Below are 24,830 nucleotides of genomic sequence, written 5' to 3' on the forward strand. Positions count from 1 at the left end.
GTCTCTGAGCGGGGGCTACGAGCTCAGCGGCCGGGAGGAGCCCGAGCCTCTGGGGGGCGGGCAGGCGGACCAGGGGATGGCGGGGGGACAGGCTCCCGCCGCTGCTGCTGCTGCTGCTGCTGGCCCCGCCGCCGTCGCGGCTGTTACCGTTCGCATCCCGCTCCGGTTTGGCCGCCGCTGAGGTGAGTCTGCCCCTGACAACGCGCTTCTCCGACACTGCGGAGAGGGGTCGCGGCCGCGGGGCGGGGGCGGCGGCGCGCGGGCTTGAGCCGGGGCTGAGAGCCCGGGGGGAGCTGCGAGCCCGGGGGGGGCTGCGGGGGAAGCCTGAGGCCCGGGCCCAGTGTGGAGGAGGGGAGGGGGCGGCGGGGATGGGAAAGCAGGGACGCTGAGGAGGAACGGGCGGGACTCGGGCTGGGCTGAATGGAGGGAGTGCAGAGGAGCGGGTGGCAGGGATGTGAGGGCCGGGGGGAGCACGGAAAGGGATGAGGAGGAGCGGGGGCGAGGGGAGGGCTGAGCAGGTGGGGGAGGGGAAAGGGAAGAATCGGGAGGGAGGGGGCCCTCAGAGAGGTACGAAGGTGGCGGGCGCTCCGAAAAAGACCCAAAAAGTCTGCAAATGATCTGGGGGTGCCTCTGAAGGGGGCCTTTTGAAAGGCTTGGGATGGGACGTGAGGAGGGGAGCGAATAGTTCTACCGCGAAATGTGGAAGGGACCTGAGGGGGAAAGAAAGATTACTCCTTCCCTCCGAGGCACAGTTGGGGAGCTATCATACGGGAGTCGAGGTTGAGAGTGAGGGAAGTTAAGAAAACGACATTCAGAGTTTGGGGAGAAAGGCCAGGGACTGGTTTTTGTCTTTGTATCCCCAAAGCAGCACCAGTCCTGGCGCACACGGCTGGAGATTAATAGCCGCCGAATCTCTCGCCCCAGGACACAAGTCAGTGTCTCTGATTTTCCTAGGGTTCCAGGGCTGGGGGGGGGGGGGGAGGACCTCAGTTTTGGCGGGATGTGTTCACTGAGGGGGGGCGGGGGAGGGTCAAAATACTGTCTGGTGGGTGTCGAATCTTTTCCTTTGCTGGAAACTTATTTTACTGGTGAAAGGGGATGGGAGGCTGTGAGAGTGTTGTGGCTGTCTGAAAGCTTTGTCTTTAAATCAGTATAATTGAGCCAGTGGCCTGGAGTCACAGGAAATCTGTCATTCGGGCTACCTCCCAACCCTGGATGAGGTCAGTCCTCTTCAACCTATACTGAAGCACACTTGGCAGCCACTTTCCATTCACTTTTTCCCAATCCAGACTGCTCTCAGTAAATATGCCCTACTAAGTAAAGGGCTGGTACTTTCTATCTCAGCTTCGTTTCTAAGTAGTGACCCAAATGTTGTGAGTACAGGTGCCTTCGAAATAGTACCAGAGTGCCTTCAACATACTGTCATAGAGTTTGGGTAAAAAAAGGAATTGACTCCGCTCGACTGCTAGATGTTCTTTCCGGTTATAGCTAGTCTGGTTTTTTTGTCATGCAATGAATTGCTTCTCTCCATGACTAAGATGATGTGTGCCCATAGCAATTTTAAAATAGATTCTTTGTAGAGATTGTTCAAAATCTTAAAAAAAAAAAAAAACAAATCCAAGATCCTGGAACAATGGACCAAATCTAATAAAGGCAAATAAAACCCTACACTTTAAAAACTCAACTTCGCAACAAGTCTAGTATAAGGAAGTCATGGTTAGATGAAAGCTGTGAAAAAAATATTTGGGAGTTTTAGAAGATTGCATGCTAAGTTTGAGTCAACAGTGTGACATGGCAGCCAAAAAAGAATAATTTGGATTGCACAGTGTCATAGTTGTAGTGTCCAGGCCTGGGAATGTAGTAGGCCTATTCTACTCTGCTCACATCAGGCCGCATCTGGAGTATTTTATTAAATTCTTTGTGCCACATTGATACTGATTAAAAAAAGGACAGCCAGGATGATGAGAGGACCAGAGACATGGGAAGATTTTTAACCTAGAGAAAAGATTTTATGGGGATACAGGAGAGCATTCTTAAAAGTTTTTGATTTAGGTTTCATTTAAGGAGGGGAAAAAATCTCTTTCATTTAGGGCTATCCAAAAATGGAAAAGCATACCTTGGAAGGTAATGGATTACCCTCTCACTAGAACACTTGATGGGTTAGATGTAGGAGAGCTTCCACTGCTGATGCAAGTTAGATTACATATCCTCTGAGGTTCTTTTTAACTCTTAAATTGGTTGATTGAGATTAATTCTTCATTTCTTCTGTTTTCTCTTATGTTAATTTGACATGGTCATTTTGGGAGGGAGAGGTTCTTTTTTAGCTTCATCTAGTAGGCTTTATTTAGTGAACTTTATCCACTTGCTTCTACAGATTTTTTACCTTTGATTTTGGGAGAAAAGTTAAGGGATTCTAATTTTATAAATAAAACTGAGAGGGAATATTGAAAGCTTTTATTTGGCTTTTATGACTGTAGCAGTTCATATTGGCATCAGAAAATTTGGATTTTGTTTTCTGTTCTTTGATTTTGCTTTAGAATCTTGTTTCTATACTTATATTTATATAGTGTTTTAAAGTTTGCAAAGAACTGTCCTCACAACAAATGTATGAGATAGGTTTTTGTAAATATTATTATCCCCATTTTACACCTTAAAAAATGAGTCTAGGAGAGTTTTGCTATCTTTCTCATGGTTACACATTTAATAAGTTTTTAAGGTAGGAGTCAAACCTAGATCTAGTAGACTTTCCATCACTTCTGCTATTACTTCTAAGTAGTCAATAAGCATTTATTTTGTGCCAGACTTGGGGTTCAGGATATAATGGATGTGAAAACAAAAAATCTTGGAATTCCTTACTTCCTCCTCAACCAAAATCCCACTTTCTGCAAGAAGCCTTTTCCAGTCCCCAATGCTGTTGCCTTTCTCTGAAAAATTTTTCTAACATATATTTGGGTTGTATCAAGCTTTTTGCCTTTTTTCTCCATCCATAAGGGAGATTTCAAGCTCCTTCAAGGCAGTAGGGACTATTTTATACACATATGTAATTTATACAAAATGAATAGGAGGCTGTTTCTAGGGAGAAATGGAATCTTGAAATAAAGCAGATTCTGGGTAAAGATAATGAGGGAGTACAGATCTGAGGATCACCTAATGCAAATGCGTATAGAATGGAAATAGAGAAGCAAAATAGTAGGTTCTAGTACTATTCTAGTACCACATATTCATTCTAGTGGTATTCTACACTACACTACCATATATTCTAGAATATGTGGATGGAAGAGTATGTGGCAGGGAGTAAAAAGATTGAAAGGGTAGAAAGGGATCATGATGTGAAATTGTATATGCCAAGAAGGAATTTACACTTGATTGTTGTTAGGGAGCTATTTTAGGTAATACTCATTTTTAAGTGCAAATAAAGCTCAAACAATGAAGAAAAATTAATATAGCTAATTTGCAAAATAAGCACAACCTGCATTTTTTAATTTGATGAAATTTTAAGCAACATTTTAATTTTGTTTTAAAACTGATACGGCTATTTGATAAAACTACTTTGAAAAGAACCATGTGGTGAGTTCAGTTGTTTCCTTCCTTCTAAAATTAGGATTTCTCCAGTTTTTTTTTTCTCTAAAAGACTTGGTATTAAAATCATTATCACATTATATTGTAGTGTTTTATTTTATTTTTTGAAGGCAAAGATTAATTGTTACATTTTTTTCTTTGACTCCAGATATTCAAGAGTACTCCAATTCTTATGTTTAATTTTATTCTTACAATTTCTTGGCCCTGCTTCTCATTTCTTAAATCTGCTTTCAATAAGGAGCAATATTGTACTTGACCTTGATATTGAAAAACAATACATTCAAGATTTTCCTCTTACAAAAGAGATCATTTTTAAGGTCCTTTTTACTTTTCTAGGTCTGTCATCCTGTAATTAAAACATGTTTGGTCTGCCTTCCCATTTATTTCTTTCCATCTTTATAAAGGCAGTGATAATCAATATGCAAACATTTTCAAATCTGTCTGTACCAGGCAGCCCGTTCTCACAGTGATGAACATTGATTGAGCTTCTACAGTCAGCTTCTTAGCCATACCAAGAAAAGCCCTACTCTTCTGTCTGAGAATGCTGAATAGATTTCACAAAGAGCTTTGTCTGAGGCCTTACTTGGTTGTAATGTGTGTCACTCAAATTAGGCAGCCCACAGCTTTCCAGAAACAGCTTTGAACCATAATTGAAGGCATCTTATTTCCTTTCTTATTTTTATTTTGGCATGTAAATGACCTCAGTAATTTAGACAATTTTTTTTTAAGTAACTGATGAATTTTGTTTTACTCATATCCTATTTGAGACTATTCAGACAGAGTTTTATGATATACATAGTGATTCAAGAACTAGACCTGTTGGTTAAAATGACGTGTTAAAAAAATTAGTTTGTTATGACTCAGTTATATTCCAACTTTCTGCCCAGCTTTTTTTTTTTTTTTTTTTTTTTTTTTTTTTTGGTTCATGGGATGATAGAATTTAAACTAGATAGTAATTGTTTTTATATTTTAAAGGAAGTTTGCAAGAATGGTTTGCTTACTTATAATTAGTCATTTAATTTATAACTTTTACATGGTATTATGCAACAGTTTTAGATTTTTGAGACTAATTTTGAATATTGATATATGATCTCTTTTTGTACTTAAAAATCTGCAGTAGACTTTGCATATTATAGCAAGAGCTATAGACCTGATTTTATGAGTGTGGCAAATTAACATATTTCATTAAATTTTTTTAAACATAAAAATTATTTTACATGTGAAATCTTTTAGGTTACAAAATAATTTGGGGATAAGAAACAACACTTCTCAGCCTGGTTTCTGAAAACTAATATTAATCAAATTAAGCAAAAAGTTCTGAAGATGCATACCTCTAGTTCTTAGCACTTTTTATCATTACTTAAGTTTTTAAGTTTCCTCATCAGCAGTTTTAAAATGAAAATAAATCTAAGCCTCATCCTAAAAGAGGACATGGAAGGACTAACATATAAGAAGATTAGAAAGGTAGAAAAGGGCAGAATTTTAAAAGGATTTAAAAGCCAAGCAGAAGATTTCATACTTGATTCTGGATGTGGTAGAGAATCACTGAGATTTATTGAATAGTTTAGGGGTAGGAAACTTTGACAGGTGAATGCATGAAGGCTTGAGGTGCAAAGAGTCTTGTTACAGGAAGATCAATTAGCAGACTGTTGAAGTAGTCTAAGTGTGCCCACTATTACCAAGGTGGTGGCAGTGTCAGAAAAAAGCAGATGCCCTCCTTCGAAGGTAAAATAGACAGGACTTAACCACTGTTTGAATAGAGGAGGGCTCAGAAGATGAGAGTAAGGAGTCAAGAATGCCAACTAACTTTCAAGCCTGTGTGTCATGGAAGATGATGGGACCCCAAATTTAAAATGGAAGGATTTGGTGGCCAAAGATAATGAGGTCAGTTTTGGACATGTTGATATCTTTGGAATATGCAGTTTAAGATGTCCAAAAAGCATTTGAAAATTTGAGGCTGAAAAAGTTAGGGCTCATAGATGGATAGTTATCTGCATAGAAATAATTCAATCAATTGGAGGTGATGAAATGACCAAGAAAAATAATATAAAGAGTGAAAAGGGCACAGAACAGAGATTTTGAGGGCTATCCATATTTAGATGACAGGACAAAATAGATACAAGCAAACATGGATGAGAGAGTTGCAATTATAGGTGTATCAACAAAGCCTTCAAATAAGTCATATCACTTGACCCCTAGTTTGAAAGGTGCTAGATATTCAGAAATGTGGAAGTGAAAAGGGATTGCATTTCTGAGCAGGGGATAGCCAGCAAAGGCACAAGTATGAGGAAGAAATTATTGCATGTGGATAGCAAGTAAACCAAGCTGGCTTGGCCACAAAGTACATGAAGAGGAGTCAATCGTATTAAGTCTGGAAAGATAGGCTAAAGAACAACGGTATATTTTGAACAAATTTAATTATACAAAAGAGTTTATATTTGATTGTCAAGGCAATTGGGATCCATTTGAATTAATTGATCAGGATAATAACATGGTAAGAGCTATGTTTGAAGAACATTCCTTTGGCAGTTATGGTGAGTGTAAATCGGAGAGAGGCAGAAAGACCAATTAGAGGACTATTATAATACAGTGAGGAGAAGTGAGGTTGTGAATTCAGTAATGCTTGTGATTAGAGAAAAGGGGACCATTAGGAAAGGTAATCTATAGATTAGGGAATATAGATAGGGAATTTAGGAAGAATATAAAAACTGATACAGAGGGGAGTAAGCAGAAACAAGAGAAAACTTATACAATGGCTAAAATAATGTAAAGATAAATAATGAAAGACTTCAGACTTCTGATCAGTGGAGTGACCCACAGTGAGTTATGATGATTCACGGTGAAACATGCCTCTTGCCTCTCTGGAAAAGGTGGTGGACTGTAGGTGTGGAATGAGGCATACATTTTCAGATATTACCAGTGTTACTATTTTGCTTTACTACATATTGTTAAAAGAGAGACTTATAATGGGGGAGGGAGGTGTACAAAGGCACAGGTCTTAGGGAATAGTAACATTTAGTGAGGGTGTTTGTTTTTGTTTTTAACAGTTTGGGTAGTAAAAAGGTATTTGAGGATAGCATCAATAGCTAGGGAGAGTTGAAGCCAATCTAAGATATTTTGATGTGAAGCAGTGTAGAACCCCTGTAGGACCTTTACCTTGCAGTGAGGATCATATGAGATAAATAATTATAGTAGATGCTATATCAATAGTAGTTATTATTAAGATACTTGCAATAGTAGGCTTTTGAACCTATTAGAAAATCCCCTACTGATAAGAACTTACTGTTTGATAAAAATTGCTGGGAAAATTGGAAACTAATATGGCAGAAATTAGGCATTGATCCATACTTAACACCGTACATCAAGATAAGGTCAAAATGGGTTCATGACCTAGGCATAAAGAATGAAATTATTAATAAATTAGAAGAACACAGGATAGTTTACCTCTCAGACCTGTGGAAGGGGAAGGTCTTTATGACCAAAGAAGAACTAGAGAGCATTACTGATCACAAAATAGAAAATTTCGATTATACCAAACTGAAAAGTTTTTGTACAAACAAAACTAATGCAGACAAGATTAGAAGGGAAGCAATAAACTGGGAAAATATTTTTACAGTCAAAGGTTCTGATAAAGGCCTCATTTCCAAAATATATAGAGAATTAATTCTAATTTATAAAAAATCAAGCCATTCTCCAATTGAAAAATGGTCAAAGGATATGAACAGACAATTCTCAGATGAAGAAATTGAAACTATTTCTAGTCATATGAAAAGATGCTCCAAGTCATTACTAATCAGAGAAATGCAAATTAAGACAACTCTAAGATACCACTACACACCTGTCAGATTGGCTAAGATGACAGGAAAAAATAATGATGATTGTTGGAGGGGATGTGGGAAAACTGGGACATTGATGCATTGTTGGTGGAGTTGTGAACGAATCCAACCATTTTGGAGAATAGTTTGGAACTATGCTCAAAAAAGTTATCAAACTGTGCATACCCTTTGATCCAGCAGTGTTACTACTGGGATTATATCCCAAAGAGATTATAAAGAAGGGAAAGGGATCTGTATGTGCACGAATGTTTGTGGCAGCCCTTTTTGTAGTGACTAGAAATTGGAAACTGAATGGATATCCATCAGTTGGAGAATGGCTGAATAAATTGTGGTATATGAATATTATGGAATATTACTGTTCTGTAAGAAATGACCAATAGGATGATTTCAGAAAGGCCTGGAGAGACTTACACGAACTGATGCTGAGTGAAATGAGCAGGTCCAGGAGATCATTATATACGTCAACAGCAATACTATATGATGACCAGTTCTGATGGACCTGGCCATCCTCAGCAACGAGATCAACCAAATCATTTCCAGTGGAGCAGTAATGAACTGAACCAGCTACGCCCAGAGAAAGAACTCTGGGAGATGACTAAAAACCATTACATTGAATTCCCAATCCCTATATTTATGCCCACCTGCATTTTTGATTTCCTTCACAAGCTAATTGTACAATATTTCAGAGTCTGATTCTTTTTGTACAGCAAAATAACGTTTTGGTCATGTATACTTATTGTGTATCTAATTTATATTTTAATGTATTTAACATCTACTGGTCATCCTGTCATCTGGGGGAGGGGGTGGGGGGGTAAGAGGTAAAAAATTGGAACAAGAGGTTTGGCAATTGTTAATGCTGTAAAGTTACCCATGCATATATCCTGTAAATAAAAGGCTATTAAATAAATTTAAAAAAAAAAAGAAAAAAGAAAATCCCCTACTGTCTTTTATCTAAATCCTCTTTATCTAAAGTCCTCTTCTAAAGACTCATATGTACCTACCATTATGCTCATTGTTTTGGGTTTTTTTTTTAATAACTTTTTATTAACAGTACATATTCATGGGTAATTTTTTATGTTATCCCTTGCACTTCTGTTCCGACTTTTCCCTTCCCTCCCTCCACCCCTTCCCCTAGATGGCAGGCAGTCTTATACATGTTAAACATATTATAGTATATCCTAGATACAATATATGTGTGCAGAACATAATAGTTCTCTTGTTGCACAGGAAGAATTGGATTCAGAAGGTAGAGATAACCTGAGAAGAAAAACAAAAATGCAAACAGTTCACACTCATTTCCCAGTGTTCCTTCTCTGGGTGTAGCTGATTCTGTCCATCTTTGATCAATTGGAACTGAATTAGATCTTCTCTTTGTTGAAAATATCCACTTCCATCAGAATACATCCTCATACAGTATTGTTGTTGAAGTGAATAATGATCTACTGGTTCTGCTCATTTCACTCGGCATCAGTTCCATGTAAGTCTCTCCAAGCCTCTCTGTATTCATCCCGCTGGTCATTTCTTACAAAACAATAATATTCCATAACATTCATATACCACAATTTACCCAACCATTTTCCAATTGATGGGCATCCATTCATTTTCCAGTTTCTAGCCACTACAAAAAGGACTGCCACAAACATTTTGCAGTGTGCTCATTGTTACAAATAAAAATTTAACAGATTAAAAAACAGATTTTGATTGTGTTTTCTCCCATTATTATTTTAAAATTAATTTTATCCCTTTACTAGTAATCTAGCAAGTTTTGAAGCAACTGATTATTGCTATTATAAGAACAATTTATGTTCAACAATTCACTTCCATTGCTTTTATAGTAGCAACTTTCTTTGTAAACAAATTTGTAGAATGTTAATAGTGTAGGGTGCCAGAATATCAGAAGTAATTATCAATGTAATAGTCAATTTTTGATGAAGTTTCCTGAAAACATCATCATGGTGGGCATCGTTTCCCTCTCCCCCCCCCCCCAACTCCCACCTGCCTTCCTTGGACCGAGTTACCATGATCATGCTCCCAGGAAACCTCTTCACCAAGAGATTTATCCTGTGAATTGGCACCAGCTTTTGTACTCACACCTCATCAGTATCCTCACTATTTTCTGCTCCCTCTGATTGGAGGACTGCAGGATAGAGTGAAGAACTCCTCTCAGAACCTCCCAGGCCATTTATTTCTTCATTTCCCAATGAGTTAATTTCAACTTGTACTTAAAAGTAGAGTAAAAAGCCAGTAAAATCCTTGCTACTGAATGTGATAGATAATAAGGTTCAAATCTTTATTTCCCTACTAACGATTATAAAGCATAGCTTTCTTGTTTTTTCCTCAATTCTTAAAGTAAGAAATTTTATCAACAAAATATTTTTGAAGAAAAGGGGAATGGAACAAGTATTTTTAAAGTACCTGCTATGTGCCAGAAAAATTAAATATGTGATCCACAGGAATTCTTATATATGGTTTATTGGCCCCGTTTTCTGTTTGAGTTTGCTAGAGCTAGTTGTTATAGAAGGAATTGAGAGTGCTTGCAGTTGGGATGGTTGGGGTATTGTGAGCATGAGAAGGAAATGATGGGAGAACATATGGTTAGGGCATTCTAGATGAGCATGACTTAGTCCATCAACATTTATTAAATGATTATGTGTAAGCACAGAGGCTAGAAAATCTAAGCAAAGTTTAGTTGGCTGTGTTATAGTGAAGATTTCTTTCATGTGTCAGTTGTCTACTAAAGTCTTTTCCAAATATTATCAGAGTTTGATTTTGTGTAGTAAAATCTATGGACGTAGGAAAGTGTAAGATTTTTTTTTCCTGTGAAAAGTATGGATTAAGATTTGTATAAGGAACAAGTACAAACCAGGTTGTATAGGTAAAATCTTCAATTTATACATAGAGAACCAGCCAAAAGTGAAGTGGGTTGCCTTAAAAATTTGGATTATTCCCCATCTCTGAAGGTCTTCAAGGAGACTGACCACTTATTGGTTATGCTATTGTGGAAATTTGTTTGCATATGGGTTGGATTAGTTGGCCACAGGGACTTATAAAAATCTTTTTCAGATGGCATGTAAATTATTAGATTAGCTAGAGACACCACTTTTGCCAGTCTCACTTATCTTATGAAGAAGTCTTAAAAGTTTTAGTAGACTTCTCTTCTCACCATTTCTATTAATGGGCAATATTTTCAAGTATATGAGGGGCAAACTTTTTTGTGGCAGACCACATATTTTCTGTTCCAATTGTGACTCTCATATGATTAATGGTATTGTTAATCATATAATTTTGAAACTGAAGATGTGTTAGAGATTATATAGTCCTAGCTTATTATTTTACAAAAGAAATAGGTAAATACTTAAGATGTCCTTTATATTACCAAGTTTTTAAATTTTTGGCCATGTAAATTAGAGGAAATTTGCATGAAAATAGGAATGAGCTTAAATATAAATTGTTCTTCCTGAAAGATTTTTGGTAAAGCCCTAGACTTCTCTTTTTAGATGTAGTATGATTTCATTGGACAAATATGTGGCTTCCAATTATGGTCTTATATAAACCAAATAGTTACTCTCCACTGATTGGAGCACTATTTGACTTATTTTCCAGTAAAACCCAATAGTTCTCCTAGCATACGTAGTGTTGATTCTCAGTTTTATAAGCTTTTACTGTGCTTTGGGAACATATTAATTGAAGGTTTTGTTCAAAAAATTTTATCTCCTAAAAATTTTATTCTTCTTCCAATGTTTATGTTTATATGATCAGCTGTTTATAAAATTCAGGTCAGCCATCCCCCCCCAAATTTTTCCCTTTCTGTAAGAACAGGGACTGATACTTTTACTCTGAATTACTAAATAACTCCAAGGATATTGTAATACAGGATAATTTTGCTTTCCATAGACTCCTCTTTCTCAATGGTCTGTAATTGATTAGTGAATTATACAATATTCTAAGTACTTATAATTTGCCTTCCACTTAGTGAAGCATGAACAACAGATCATCTTTAGATAGTTCCCACTTGGCAGACTGATTCTATCAGTTTGGGTGACTTGCTTTGCTTTCTGTTGATTTGTTCAAGTACATATTGTTAAGGAAAGGGAGAGAAGAATAAAAATGAGAAAAAGTTGGGATTTTGATGTTGTTTTAATAGTTTAGTGACAAAAAAATTTTTTTAAGTTAATTATTTCATCAAAGTGCAATGTCTATTTTATTCCCAAATTTAGATTAACTTCCTATCTGGCACTTAACTGCTATTGCTCTTTGGCATTTATGTCATATTATACAGTACTTTGTGTCTTGTCATTTGTATTGCTAATTAGACTTAATTAAGTGTACTTTTTCAGATTTGTACAGAAGCTAACTTGTCTTCTTTCTCCTCCACTCTACCCCTCCAAACCTGTCACTTGTTTTTCCTTTTGATTACTATACCTTTATAGAGTGCTTTCTTAAGAAATCAGATATAGATGTTGGGGGTCGTTGCCTTAATTCTGAGCAGGTTTGGGGTTCTCGTAGTACTTCTGTGTTATAGTTTTATGTCCACATGTGACAGAGATTTGGGATCAGGCAAATGATCATATTTTGGTTGACTTCCAAGTCTCTGTCTTGGTTAGAAAGAGACCTAATGAAAAAGGCCTGTGGTTGCAAAGAATGAGAGGCCCCTACGAACTAAAATGATAAGAAATGGATTTTATTTTGTTATATCCAAGCCCCTATGGATTATCTTCAGCTCTAGTTTTAAATAAATATATATCTTTAAACTCTGGGAGATAACTAAGAACCATTACATCGAATTCCCAATCCTTATATTTGTGCCCGCCTGCATTTTTTATTTCCTTCACAGGCTAACTGTACAATATTTCGGACTCTGATTCTTTTTGTACAGCAAAATAATGGTTTAGACATGTATACTTATTTTGTATTTAATTTATACTCCAATATATTTAATATGTATTGGTCATCCTGCCATCTAGGGGAGGGGATAGGGGGAAGGAGGGGAAAAATTGGAACAAAAGGTTTGGCAATTGTCAATGATGTAAAATTAGCCATGCATATAACTTGTAAATAAAAAGCTATTAAAATTTTTAAAATAAATAAATGTATTTCTTTAGAAAAATAAAAGCAATGATCTTTGTCTTTGAATTGAAAGAAAAAATTCAGAAAAGCAATGTATAGTTGCCATTGTTGTAGTACATTTTATGGGTGTCACTCTTATGAGTACAAAGAATCATTGATGTAGAGCTGAACAGGACCAACATAGCCATCTAGTCCAGAATTTTTGTTTTACAGATGAGAAAACTTGAGTCCTAGACAAATAAGTTGCCCACATTCACAGAGGAGTTAGGAAATCTAGGGAAAATGAGCTGGTCTTGGAGTCAGCAGAGACTTGGGATCAAGTCTTGTCTTTTGAGGCATTAGTTATGACAATAATTGAGCAATCCACTTAAATTCTCTTAATTTTACTTTTCTTATCAATAAATTGGGCATAATAATGCCTGTAGTACTGACTGTCTACGATCTTTGTAAAGCTCAAATAAAATAACATAGACTGTCCCAGAAATTTTAGTGCTAATTTAACTTTTAATGAATTCACCAGTTTTTTATGAAAAATGTTTTGTCAAGTCTTCGAGTGCTACATAAATATCAGTTGTATTTTATACCTTAAACATAGAAGTTACTTAATTTACATTCATTGAATCTAATTATGATCAAGAAAGCTGTACAAATTATTACCAAAATCAAATGATTTTTCACTCTCTGAACTTTCTTTGGATAAAGATGGGTTTTTATATTTCTTTCACATTTTATTTAATTGTTTTAAAGATCAAGTATAAATTGGAGTTAAAGTTTGTTTTGTGGACAAAAGCAAACTAATTATTGAAGATTAATATAAATAAATTGAATTGGATTTGGCCATTTTATTAAATGGAATTACTCTTTTCTCTAAAAACAGATTTCTGTAAAAATAAAAACCTTTTTGTTTGTTGAACATGAGAAATCCATTGAATGTTGGTGCTTTTTCCTCAGCAAACCAGAATCTTAGAATTATAGAGCTATAAAAAACCCTACAGGTCATTTAAATTTGTCATTTTGCAGGTGAAGAAACTGATGCCTAAGAAATTGTTAGATTTAAAGAAGACTAAGTTAAGACTAGAATCCAAACCAAATACAGAAGTAACATAAATTCTCAGAGTAACAAAGAATTGTGCCATAACAAGTTTGTTCTAAAGAAGTCTTTACTTCCTGTTCTGTCATCTTTGTAGAAAGTTAGATAGGAAACTGGAATCATCTTGGCCAGAGTTAGGCAGCTGTATTCTATCTAGATATAATTAGGGAACCCTCCTAGGAAGGGTTCAAAAATCCTGGATTTTTCTAAATCCAGCTAGATAGTAAATAAATAAATCTGTTGTCTATGCATGAATGAAACTAAGACTTGTCAGGAAATACTTTGTTTCCCCATCTCAGATGTGTAAGGACTCTGGCATTCAGGCATTAAGTAATTCTACTTTATTAGATTATCAAGTAATTTTAAGTAGTTTTTTTTTTTTTTTTTTAAGCAATTTTGATTTCTTTTTTTCCCCTTTAATTTTAAACTTGACAGATGTTAGTAAACTGTGTCTGGAGAACAGAAAAAGTAGTTCATATTGAACTGTGACTCTCTAGTAATATTGTTTAAGTATATAATAAATTCAAAACTTTAGTTTCAGAGTTTTTCTATTTGTTATCCTTCTAAACTTCCTTCTGTCCTCTTCTGTGTTTAAAAAACATATTTCAGTGACTCTCCTTTCTTCTCTTTCTTTTGGGGGTGGACGGCATCTTAGCACTAGGCACCTCCACTTCTCTCCTTGCTCCAAACAATAAGCATGGGCAGGTAAACTAATCCACTATTAGCCTGTTGAAAAGTTACCAATGGTTTCTTAATTGCAAGATCTAATGGCCTGTTGTCAGTCCTATCCTTCTTGACAGTCAGTCATCCTCTTTTCCTTCCAACTCTCTTCTCTGTAGGCCTTTTTACACTGGTCTCTCTTCTAGTTCTCTTTCTACCTTTTATTGTACTTTAATTGCCTTTGCTGGGTCTTCATTCAGGTCACATTAACTAAATTATAAGTGTCCCCCATGTTCCTGTCCTAGGCCTTTTCTCTCATTGTTTTCCAGGGGTCCTCAAACTTTTTAAATAGGGGGCCAATTCACTGTCCTTCAAACTGTTGGAGGGCGGACTATAGTAAAAACAAAAACTTTGTTTTGTGGGCCTTTAAATAAAGAAACTTCATAACCCTGGGTGAGGGGGATAAATGTCCTCAGCTGCCGCATCTGGCCCACGGCTGTAGTTTGAGGACCCCTGTTTTATACTATTTAATTTGGTGATCACATCGATTTCCATGGATTCTGTTTCATGAATGCACTTGATTCTTAGATCTGCCTCTCTAACCCTAACCACTTTCCTCATCTCTAGATTCTTATCTCTAATTGCCTTTTGGTCATTTTAAATTGCCTATTCCTATAGATAACAAACTTAGTATATCCAATTTTTCTGTTACTGTCCAGGATTACCACCATCCTCTCAATCATACAGGCTGGTCTACCCTCATAATATTTCTGGTATACACACTCTTTTCTTCTCTAAAAATGCTGCTATACTGATGAAGGACCTCATTACCTCATTCCCAAACTGTTGCAATAGACTTCTGATTGGTCTCCCCACCTTAAGTTTCTATCCATGCCATTATGTCTTCCATTCATTTGTCAACTTGATCTTCCTAAAGCACAAGTCTGACCGTGTCATCCTCCTACCCCATTCAGTAAATTTTAGTGACTCCTTGTTACCTCTAAGATTAAATATAAATTTCTCTGTTTGGCATTCACTACCCTTCATAAACTGATAGTGGCCTTTGTTCCTCATACATGACATGCTGTTTCTGAACTGAAGATTTTCATTGTACTCCATGTCTACTTCCTCCTTCCTCACCTCAACTTCCTTTCTTCCTTGACTTCCTTCAAGGACCATCTAACAACCTACTTACTACAAGGAGTCTTTCTGAATTCCTCCAAATGGTAGTCTTCTGTTTGAAATTATCTCCAGTTTATTCTCTATATATTTTGTTTGTACATAGTTGTTTTTCATTTTGTTTTTTCTATTATTAGACTGTAAACTTCTTGAGGGAAGAGATTTTTTTTTTGTATCTCCCATTCTAATCACAACGTGTAGCACATGGTGGATGCTTAATAAATGTTTCTTGATGTAATTTGTCTCATTCCGCTCCTCTCTGTCACAGAGTGAATTATATGTTTTTCCTTTTCACAGTCATAATTCTATGAATTATTTGGTTTTGCTCATTTTATTCTGTATCATTTGAATTTCTGAATCATTTCTGAATTCCTTTTTTTTTTTTTTTTTTGTAAGTTGCCATAATATTCCATTACACTCTTGTATTTTGTTTGAGTCCCCAATTGATGGGCAACCTCTTAATCTTCTTTGACTCTTCATTCTCACTCACTCCATATATCTAATCTGCTGCCAAATCTTATCATTTCTAGTTTCATCATGTCTCTCATATGTGACCTTTTCTCTCCTCATACAGCTGCTACCCTAATTTAACCCTTTTTTCCCCCTCTCATTGGGACTATTGAAATAATTTGCCTGTGGATCTCCTTGTTTCAAATATCTTCCTATTTCAGTTCATTCCCCATTCAGCTGTCAGAGTGATTTTCCTAATTGTGGGTCTATGTCATTCTTCCTCTTTCCCATTCAGTTAATTCTAGTGACTCCCTATTACTTCAGGATCGAGTATAAGGCTCCTGGTTGGCATTTAGAACTCTTCATAATCTGACTCATTCTTACCTTGCCAGGAGTAAAGCCCATATGCTTTATTCCTCTCCATATTCTACAGGTGAGCTATCCTTGCCTACTTGATGTTCTTTGCAGGGCAAGGGAAAGAAACTTATTAAGCACCTAATATGTGCTAAGTGCTTAACAAATAACAAGAATCCTTGGAGATGGATGCTATTATTATCCTCATTATACAGCTGAGGAAACTGAGGCAGAGAAAAGTTAAGTGATTTGCCACAAGTCACACAGTTTTGAGACTGGATTTGAACCTTTAGATCTCCCTGACTCCAAACCCAGCTTTCTATTTTGCCACCCAGCCACTTCTTGCCTTAGGCTTTGCCCCATGCTTATGACTCTCCCTCCCTCTTCCTTAGTTTCCCTGGTTTCAGTCAAGTCTGGGCTCAGATAGGGTCTTCTATGAAAGGCCTTTCCCTCCAGCTACTCTTGCTGTGAAATTAATGTTATCTATCTCCTCTCCATATATATTGTAGTACCTAGTTATTTTTATGTTGTTTTCCGCCATTAGGATGTTTGCTCTTTTAAGGGAGGGATTTTTTGTATGTTTTTATCCTGAGCTCTTAAAACAATATAAGCACTTAATAAATACTTGTTGACTGATTTACTGGTGCAATTTTTCCTCTTAAGATTGGCTACAATATCATTATTATTTTCTTTGGTGAATATATTCTTTTCTTTGATTTGTTTTATTGACACCAGTTTTTTAACTATTAAATTGTTTATTCGCCATTTCTACCAATTTCTGCATTCTTGAGTTGGGGTAACTGGACACTGATCACTGATTTTTTTCTTATTCTGGTATGTCTGAACCCAATATTGATTGGTTTGGGGAAGTTGGATTGTCCTGTGTTGGACATCTTTTATGGCTCTATACAATGTCTAAGGTCAGAGTGCTCCCAACTTTGGGATTTGAAAACTATTGACTGTCAGCCCTCCCATCATCCTTTCTTTTATTCAGTTAGGGCTCTAGTAGACTCTCATGGACTTTCTTCCTTGAAGCACTCTCTTCTTCTTCCCCCTAGCATCAGTAGTCCTGGATAGTCTCTTGTGGGTCTTGGCAGGCCTTCAGTTTATTTGCCTAGGTTCACACTAGCTTTTGTGGTGAGATTTCTTTTCCCAGAACTTACAGGTATTTATCCGTTTTAGTATTGTGCTGATTGAAGACACTGTTGATACTTTCTCTTTGAATTTGAGAGGCAGTATGGTATTGTGAAAAGGTACTAAACTTGGTGTCTTTAAGCTCTTGATTCACATCCTACCTCAAATATTTGTGTGACCCTAGCTAGCCAAGCCATTTTGTACTTCAGTTTCTTCATCTAAATGAGGGAATTGCACTCAATGGCCTCAAAAGATCCTTTCTAGCTTGAAATATATGATGTTAGGATTTCTTAATCATTATTCAATCTATAGCTTTCTTTAAATCTTTTTTCTAAAGTTACATATATGAGAAAAGGTCTTCTCTGCCATTTTCTCATCCTTGAAATCTTTTATTTAAACAAACTTTTCAAAGCCTATTCTATTTTGAAATCTTATCTCTTTTTTCCTTGATCCCAAAATTTAAATTAGTGAAAAAACAGAGGGGAATTGAAGTTACTAGGCTAAATGAAATGTGAGGCAAATGTGATATCATGGCAAGGTCCCTAGAGAGGAGACAAAAGATGATAGAACTATCATCAGTGTTGATCAGAAGTAGGATTGGGTCTATTAGTGTCTACTGTACTTCCAGCCAGGAAGAGATAGGGAGACCAAATTCTTCTGAGTGGGAGGACTTGAGGGAAGAGGGAAAGGAGTATGCATAAATGCAATGTTCTCTTTTCTCAAAATATAATCGTTCTCTGGGAGTAGGCTTCTTGGGGGGCTTCTGGAGGCAGCCTTAGTTTCAGTTCAGTGTAATAATCATCTCAAATGCAGCCAGGAGTTAAAGTCCAGTCCTTTATTGTCTTTTCCAAAATAGCTGGTTAGTTTTCTTAGAGGCCTGTCTCTCTCCTTAGTTCCAAGAGCTCTTGCAGCTTGTCCTTTGCCTCTCCAGCTTCAGTCTCTAGCTCTCTCTGAATCCAAAGCCTCCAGCCAGCACAAAGGTGATATATGGAATGAATCTGACTCCTCCTCTGAGAGTGGGATTGTGGGTTCTCTCTGGGCTTGTGGAAGCTCCTCTTAGACTTGTGACTCTTCTCCACTGAATTCCAGTGACTTAGCACCTTGTAAGAATCATAACATCTCCCGCTTTCTTTTGATTTTGAACATAGGTGGTCATGACCTCCCTGATTTCTCAAGGAGGTGAGAACCCCAAAAAAGAAGGTGATCACGCTTTCCCTGACTGCTCAAAAAAGGAGTGAAAACACCATAAAAAGGTGATCGCGCCCTCCCTGACGTCTCAGGAAGGGAGATGAAAACACCAAAGGAAATGGGAAATCAAATCAGATTAGCTGGTTTCTGAAGGGGCTTACTTGAAACAGGTATACATAAATCCATCAATATGGGAGGTATTACACATATTTATATAAATTACATAAGCACATAGTAACACAGGCTATCACAGGCTGTCACAATGATGTGACAAATAACATGAATCAACATGAGAAAATTATGCATGTCCATAAGTCCTAGAAATAGTCCAAAAGGAATCCATTATCTATTAGTTCATGTGTCAGGAATCCAATAATTCCTGCAAGTTTTGAAGTCCTGCAATAGTCTCATCAACAATTTTTCATCTCAGGGAATCCAATAATTCCTGCAGGTTTTAAAGTTCTGCAACAGTCTCATCTTGTGTTAGGGAATCCAGTGATTCCTGATGGTTTTCAAGTCCTGCAACAGTCTCTATCAACAATTTTTCATCTCAAGGAACCCAATGATTCCTGCTGGTTTTCAAGTCCTGAAACAGTCTTCATCAACAGTTTTTCATATCAGGGAATCCAATGATTCCTGCTGGTTTTAAAGTTCTGCAACAGTCTTATCTTATGTCAGGGAATCCAATGATTCCTGCAGATTTTGTTCTTAGGTCTTTTCCTTTTTTTACAGATTTTTCTCTTTTTCTGTTTCTCTCTGATGGACAAAGCATATACGGCTCGTTGGCACCCATCTGATTCCTTTTCCATCTGTAGAAATACAAGCAAACCCTCTTCCCCAAGCAGTTAACCTATCTGGTCCCTTCCATTCACCACTTTCTTCATCTCTCCACATCACCTGGCGATTATCTAAATATAGTGGAACTGCTTACACTGGACACTGCCCTTGTGTTGAGTTATAAAACATGTCTGCCGGAGCCAGTGCATCTTTGTCAAAAATTTAAAAATTAATGGTATAGGGAACTAAAATTAGAAGTTCTCTAGGGTTACCTGTGGCTCCCCCGTTCTTTCATTTTTGGAAGAGCATCTTAATGTCTCTGTTTCTTCTCTCTACAATTGCCTGACCTTGAGGATTAAAGGGTATGTCAGTAGTGTGTAAAATCTTATACTGTGCACAAAAGTGTTCAAGATGTTTAGAAGTATATGGAGGTCCATTATCTGTTTTTACGTCTTGTGGCACACCCATAATTGCAAATGCTTGGATGAGGAATTCAGTGACCACTCAGGCTGTCTCTTTTGCTGTTGGTATTGCAAAAGTGAATCCTGAAAAGGTATCTACTATAATGTGGATAAAAGACAGACAACCAAAAGATTTATAATGGGTCACATCCATTTGCCAGATTTCATTGGGTCTCAAACCATGAGGGTTCTTTCCTGGAGAGAGCGTAGGAGCATGGAAAGGAAGGCAAGCTGTACAGCTTTTTACTATGTTCCTAGCTTCCTCTTTTGTTATCCCAAATTATAAATGTAAAGCTCAGGCAGCCTGATGGTATTTAGAATGAGATTCCTAGGCTTCCTGAAATAAAGGAGTACTGGCTAACATAGTTAAAAAGGCTGTCTGCCTTTGAATTTCCATAAAAAATAGAGCCTGGAAGTCCACTATGTGAGTGGATATGCAAGATATAAATCTTACCTGGATGCTTTCTCACTTGCTCTTGAAGTTCCTTAAAGAGCTGATAAATATTAGAAGCTGCAAATTGTATTTGAATCTCCTCGACTTGTGAACTCCCAGAGTACTTATCAATTCCAGTGACTTAGCACCTTGTAAGAATCTGAACACATACATGCGTGTGTGTGTGTGTGTGTGTGTGTGTGTGTGTGAGAACATGTAAACTTATTCATATACACGTACAACAAATACCAGATAATTGAATTATTAATACCCAGGAGGGTCTAGAAAGGTCCTTACACTAAGACATAATGTTTACATTGAATTTCAAAAAAAATTTTGGGCTTTTTCACAATTTATAAATGCACATTATTGTTTCTAGAACTATCTATGGATTTTAAATATCTGTGATACCAGTCCTCATTAACAGAGAATCTTAACATTTGTCTAATATTGCATAATTATTGAAATTATCACTTCATTCATCTATTTAATTAGTTACTCTGCTACTATGTTTAAGAAACTTAGTGATTTGCCTACAGGGATAGTAAATCAGTTATGCTTTCATAAAGCTTCAAGGAGGTAGAGAGCATTATATGAAAGATAAGATGGTTAAGTGAATAAATTATACTAGAAGGCAATATGTTATATAATTATGATGTAAAATTTATGTGACAAATATCACCAGTAGTCCATGTGATTAGAACAGGTTTTCTGATTGATAGGACATGATGATAGTAAATTTTAATAGATGGAAATGATGAAAAGTATGTAGATTTATCCTCTGTGTGGAAGCTCCACAGATCAGGGTAATTCTAGTAGTCTGTAATTTAATAGATAATCTTGAAGAGTTGATGAAGCGTTAACCTCAAAAGTTAAGAGACTATCAAGGTCAGGATTTAAATTCAGAGCCTAAATCACAAATCTTGAATACTAATCCCTGTATCAAATTGCTTGCTTAAGAAAGAAAAAGGTTTAGCAAGTCACATTTATTTAACTCTAATCTCTACCTCTTGCTTGACAGTGAAAAAAAAATGACACAACTCCAGGACAGTTGGTTCTAGACTAAAACAAGAATGGTTTTGGATTTGCTTGTTAGTTGTCCTCAAAACTCCTCCAAGATAATTTAGACAGGTGATTTTATAATAGAGCCAATGCTTTGTTATTAAAGTCATTGATCAGTTTATATGGGGACTTAATCTACTACCTCAAAACTGGCTCACTTCCTTTTCAGTCATAGATATCCTTGATAATATTTTTTAAGCCACATATAACACATGGTCATTATTGGCAGTGTGCTTTCACTCACCAGGTAAATAGTTTTAAATATTTATTTATTTGAGCATCTCTCTCTCCCTCCCCTCACCCCCACATTTCTATGGCCACATTTCAGTGTAGTACAGTGGGAAAAGCACTGGATTTGGAGTTAGAGAGCCTGAATTCATACTCTTGCCTTCTAGTCAGTCAGTCAACATTAAGAACCTACTATATGCCAAGCACTGAAGATACAAAGAAAAAAAAGTAAGACCTTGCCTCTGGGGAGCCTACAATCCAATGAGGGAAGAGAGCACATCCAAAAAGAAAACTGAGAAGGGACAAGGAACATGGTGGAGAGACCCAGAGGAGTGCAGCTGAGTAGCACTTTCTGGGAACCCCTGAGGTTCTGGGAAGAGCTCCTGGCCTTTTCCCCTCCAGTGGAGGATCCTGAGAAGGTGAGAGTGGTACCTAGGTGATCCATTGGATAGAGTGCCAGATCTGGAATCAGGAAGATCTGAGTTCAAATGTGACCTCAGATATTCACTAGCCATGTGACTTTGGGCAACATACGTAATATGTATTTCCCAATCTTGTTGTAAAGATCAAATGAGAGAATAATTGTAAAATGCTTAATATATAGTAAGCACTATATGAATGTTTGCTGTTATTATTGCTAAACTGAGGGCATTGGTCTAGGTAGCCTATAAAAGACTCTTAAGCCCTACTCTGTTAGTCCTATGATACTATTTATATATACATATAATTCTATTAGTCTATGCTATTTTTATATCCTCCTAGCTCTTTTTACACAGATACCAGAAGAATCTTCTTAAAGCATGAGTCAAATCATGCCATTGCTCAAATACCATTAGTGGTTCTCTCTTACCTGTAGAGTAAAGGCTAAATTTCTTAGTAGCTCTTACCATACAGCATTACTCTGTTGCTTCAATCTTCTTGTTACTTTACCCAGCTGTCAGATAATTATTTTTTTAATAGCTTTCACTAAACCATTTCTATACTTTTGCTATATTGTTCTCTCCACCTTTAATTTCTTTTCTCTACTCATAAAATCTTCCAAGTGCCCCTAACCAAAAATCATCTCTCCCTTTCCTTATGTCCTTTTCTACCTCTCCTCAGGCACTTCCATTTGTATCCATATCTTACTTTCTCTGTTAAAATGAGCCTCTGTCTTATCATCTTTGTGTTTCCTCTTATTTTGTCCCCACACGTACAGCCTCATTTGGTGCCTTATTCATAGTAATCTAGCAAATTTTTGTTGACTGAATGACTTTTATTACTTACATGGAGAGTTCTGACAGGAATTAAATTTTACTGAAGCAAGTACTTAGAAGGGGAGAACAGACACGAGGATAAATAACCTCTGTAATTTCTTTTAATTTGTGTAACTAGATTTAGGTGATTTTCTGGGAAATGACACTTAGTATTGATAAACAATGTGCCGGTCTTTGGAATTGGAATATGGATAGTCTTATAAAATTAAGTATAAGAAATAGAAGGAATTAGATTTCATCAAGCTTAGTTTGACCAAAGGCTACACGGAATCCCTGGGCAGATCTGTATCCAACCTCATATTCACAGGAAATCTCTGTTAAATGAGGCTTTTAAGTTGTGCCAACACAATGATAATTGGAAGTTCTTAATAGTGACCCTGAGGCACTGCATCATCCTAAAGTGCCTTCTGAGTCATCAGATTTCGATATATTTAGTGTTGTTTTAAAGCATTTTATTATGTTCTTTGTAAAATATTTATCATCTGTCTTACATATTGTAATTGTATGAGCCAGTATATTTTATTACCAATTGTGTTTTTTCCCCACCGATGGCATTTTAATAGTGGGTGTATTGCAGTGTGACTGTTAAAAGTGTTCTTAGGACATGAATTAGGAGGATGGTGAAAAGATACAAGGCTTGGAGACAAAGTTTAAATCTTATGTCTTAATTTTGTTAGCTTTGGACTGTGAGCAAATCATATAACTTCTCCAACTCTCAATTTTGTCATCTGTAGAATGCAAATAATAATATTTGCCATATCTGTCTCATAAGTTATTGTAAAATGCCTAGAACATAGTAAACACTATATGTAAGTACTTAATGTCTTGATGCTATAAGCAGTGTGAAGTTTGGGGTGGGTTGTTTTTTTTTTTTTTTTTTTTTAATATCACAGTCTTGAGTTTGTTTCATGAATGTACAGTGTAAGGAGCTCCAAACATATACTTCTAGAGAATTGTCTGGAGCACTGAAAGATTGAGAGAGAAAGAGAGAAAGGAGAGAGGAAGGGAGGAAAAGAGAACGAGAAACAGAGAGAGAGAGAGAGAGAGAGAGAGAGAGAGAGAGAGAGAGAGAGAGAGAGAGAGAGAGAGAGAGAGTGAGTGTGAGTGTGAGTGTGTATGAGTGTGTGTGTGTGTCTGTGTATGTGTTTTTGTAAGCTTAGGCTGGTCCTCTATCCACTATTCCAGACCACCTCTCATTTATTAAGCTTTAGGGGGAAAGTTTTTGTGGGTTTTTAAGAAAACATTTTTAATTTTATCAATGTTACCTCTTTTGTGTGTGTATGTTATTATGGCTATTTTGACACTTTTATGGATCAGTCGTCTCTTTGAGGTACACCTTTCTCTACTATGACTCAACCCTTCCATTTCTTCACATCCTGTGTGATTCTCACCTGTGTCCTCATATTTATCCTTCATAGAATATCCACAACCAGGCAGGCCAGAGGCCTTCATCAGAGACTTTTAAGACCTCTAGATTGCCAGTGTAACCGTTTGGTTTATGTATATGTTGTGTTTCATTCTTATTGTATATTTGACCCATCATCTTTTCTTACATGTCCTTAGTTATATCTTTTCCCCTTCTTGAATGTACATCACTGTTGTCAGTATACACCCACATACATCTCCCATGCATCTTTCCATTGTCCTTTGAATAATTCTGATTCTTTTGAGATCATATTGTTTAATGACATAACCATCACTGGAAGAATTACTCTGTAACATAAAAATAATAACTTACCTTTTTACAGTTCATTAGCACTATTTAGAAAGTAGTTTTCTGCTCCTCAGCTTGGTCAACAAGCATTTAATTAATGATAACTACTATTTATATAGTTCTTGAAGGTTTGCAAAATACCTTACAAATATTATTTTATTGTCATAAATTCTATTATTATCCTCATTTTGTACATGAGAAAACTGAGGCTGAAAGGTTAAGTTTTTTGCTTGGGTCACAGTTCCTAAATGTCCGAAGGTGATTTGAACTTAGGTCTTCCTGACTCCAGGAACAATGCCCTTCCAAGCTCTTTCTGAGTTTAGGCACTGTGCTAAGTGCTAAAGATAAAATTAAAAGAAAAA

The 24,830-nt window shown here is 36.6% G+C and overlaps 1 protein-coding gene across 10 annotated transcripts in view; it reads left to right on the plus strand.

The window, feature by feature from the left end:
- Positions 1 to 8: 8 nt before the first annotated feature.
- Positions 9 to 24,830, plus strand: part of MYO9B (myosin IXB) — a 118,626-nt gene continuing 93,804 nt past the window's right edge. For 8 of the 10 annotated variants that reach the window (XM_031947978.1, XM_031947981.1, XM_031947979.1 and 5 more), the window contains exon 1: positions 106 to 182. The gene's annotated coding sequence lies outside the window, so the exon portion shown is untranslated. Of the gene's footprint in view, positions 183 to 24,830 lie in introns of all 10 variants that reach the window. The other 2 variants (XM_031947983.1, XM_031947985.1) reach the window with 1 other exon arrangement.

The sequence above is a fragment of the Sarcophilus harrisii genome, chromosome 1 (assembly GCF_902635505.1).
Source record: "Sarcophilus harrisii chromosome 1, mSarHar1.11, whole genome shotgun sequence".
In the NCBI taxonomy this organism is placed as follows: Eukaryota; Metazoa; Chordata; class Mammalia; order Dasyuromorphia; family Dasyuridae; genus Sarcophilus; species Sarcophilus harrisii.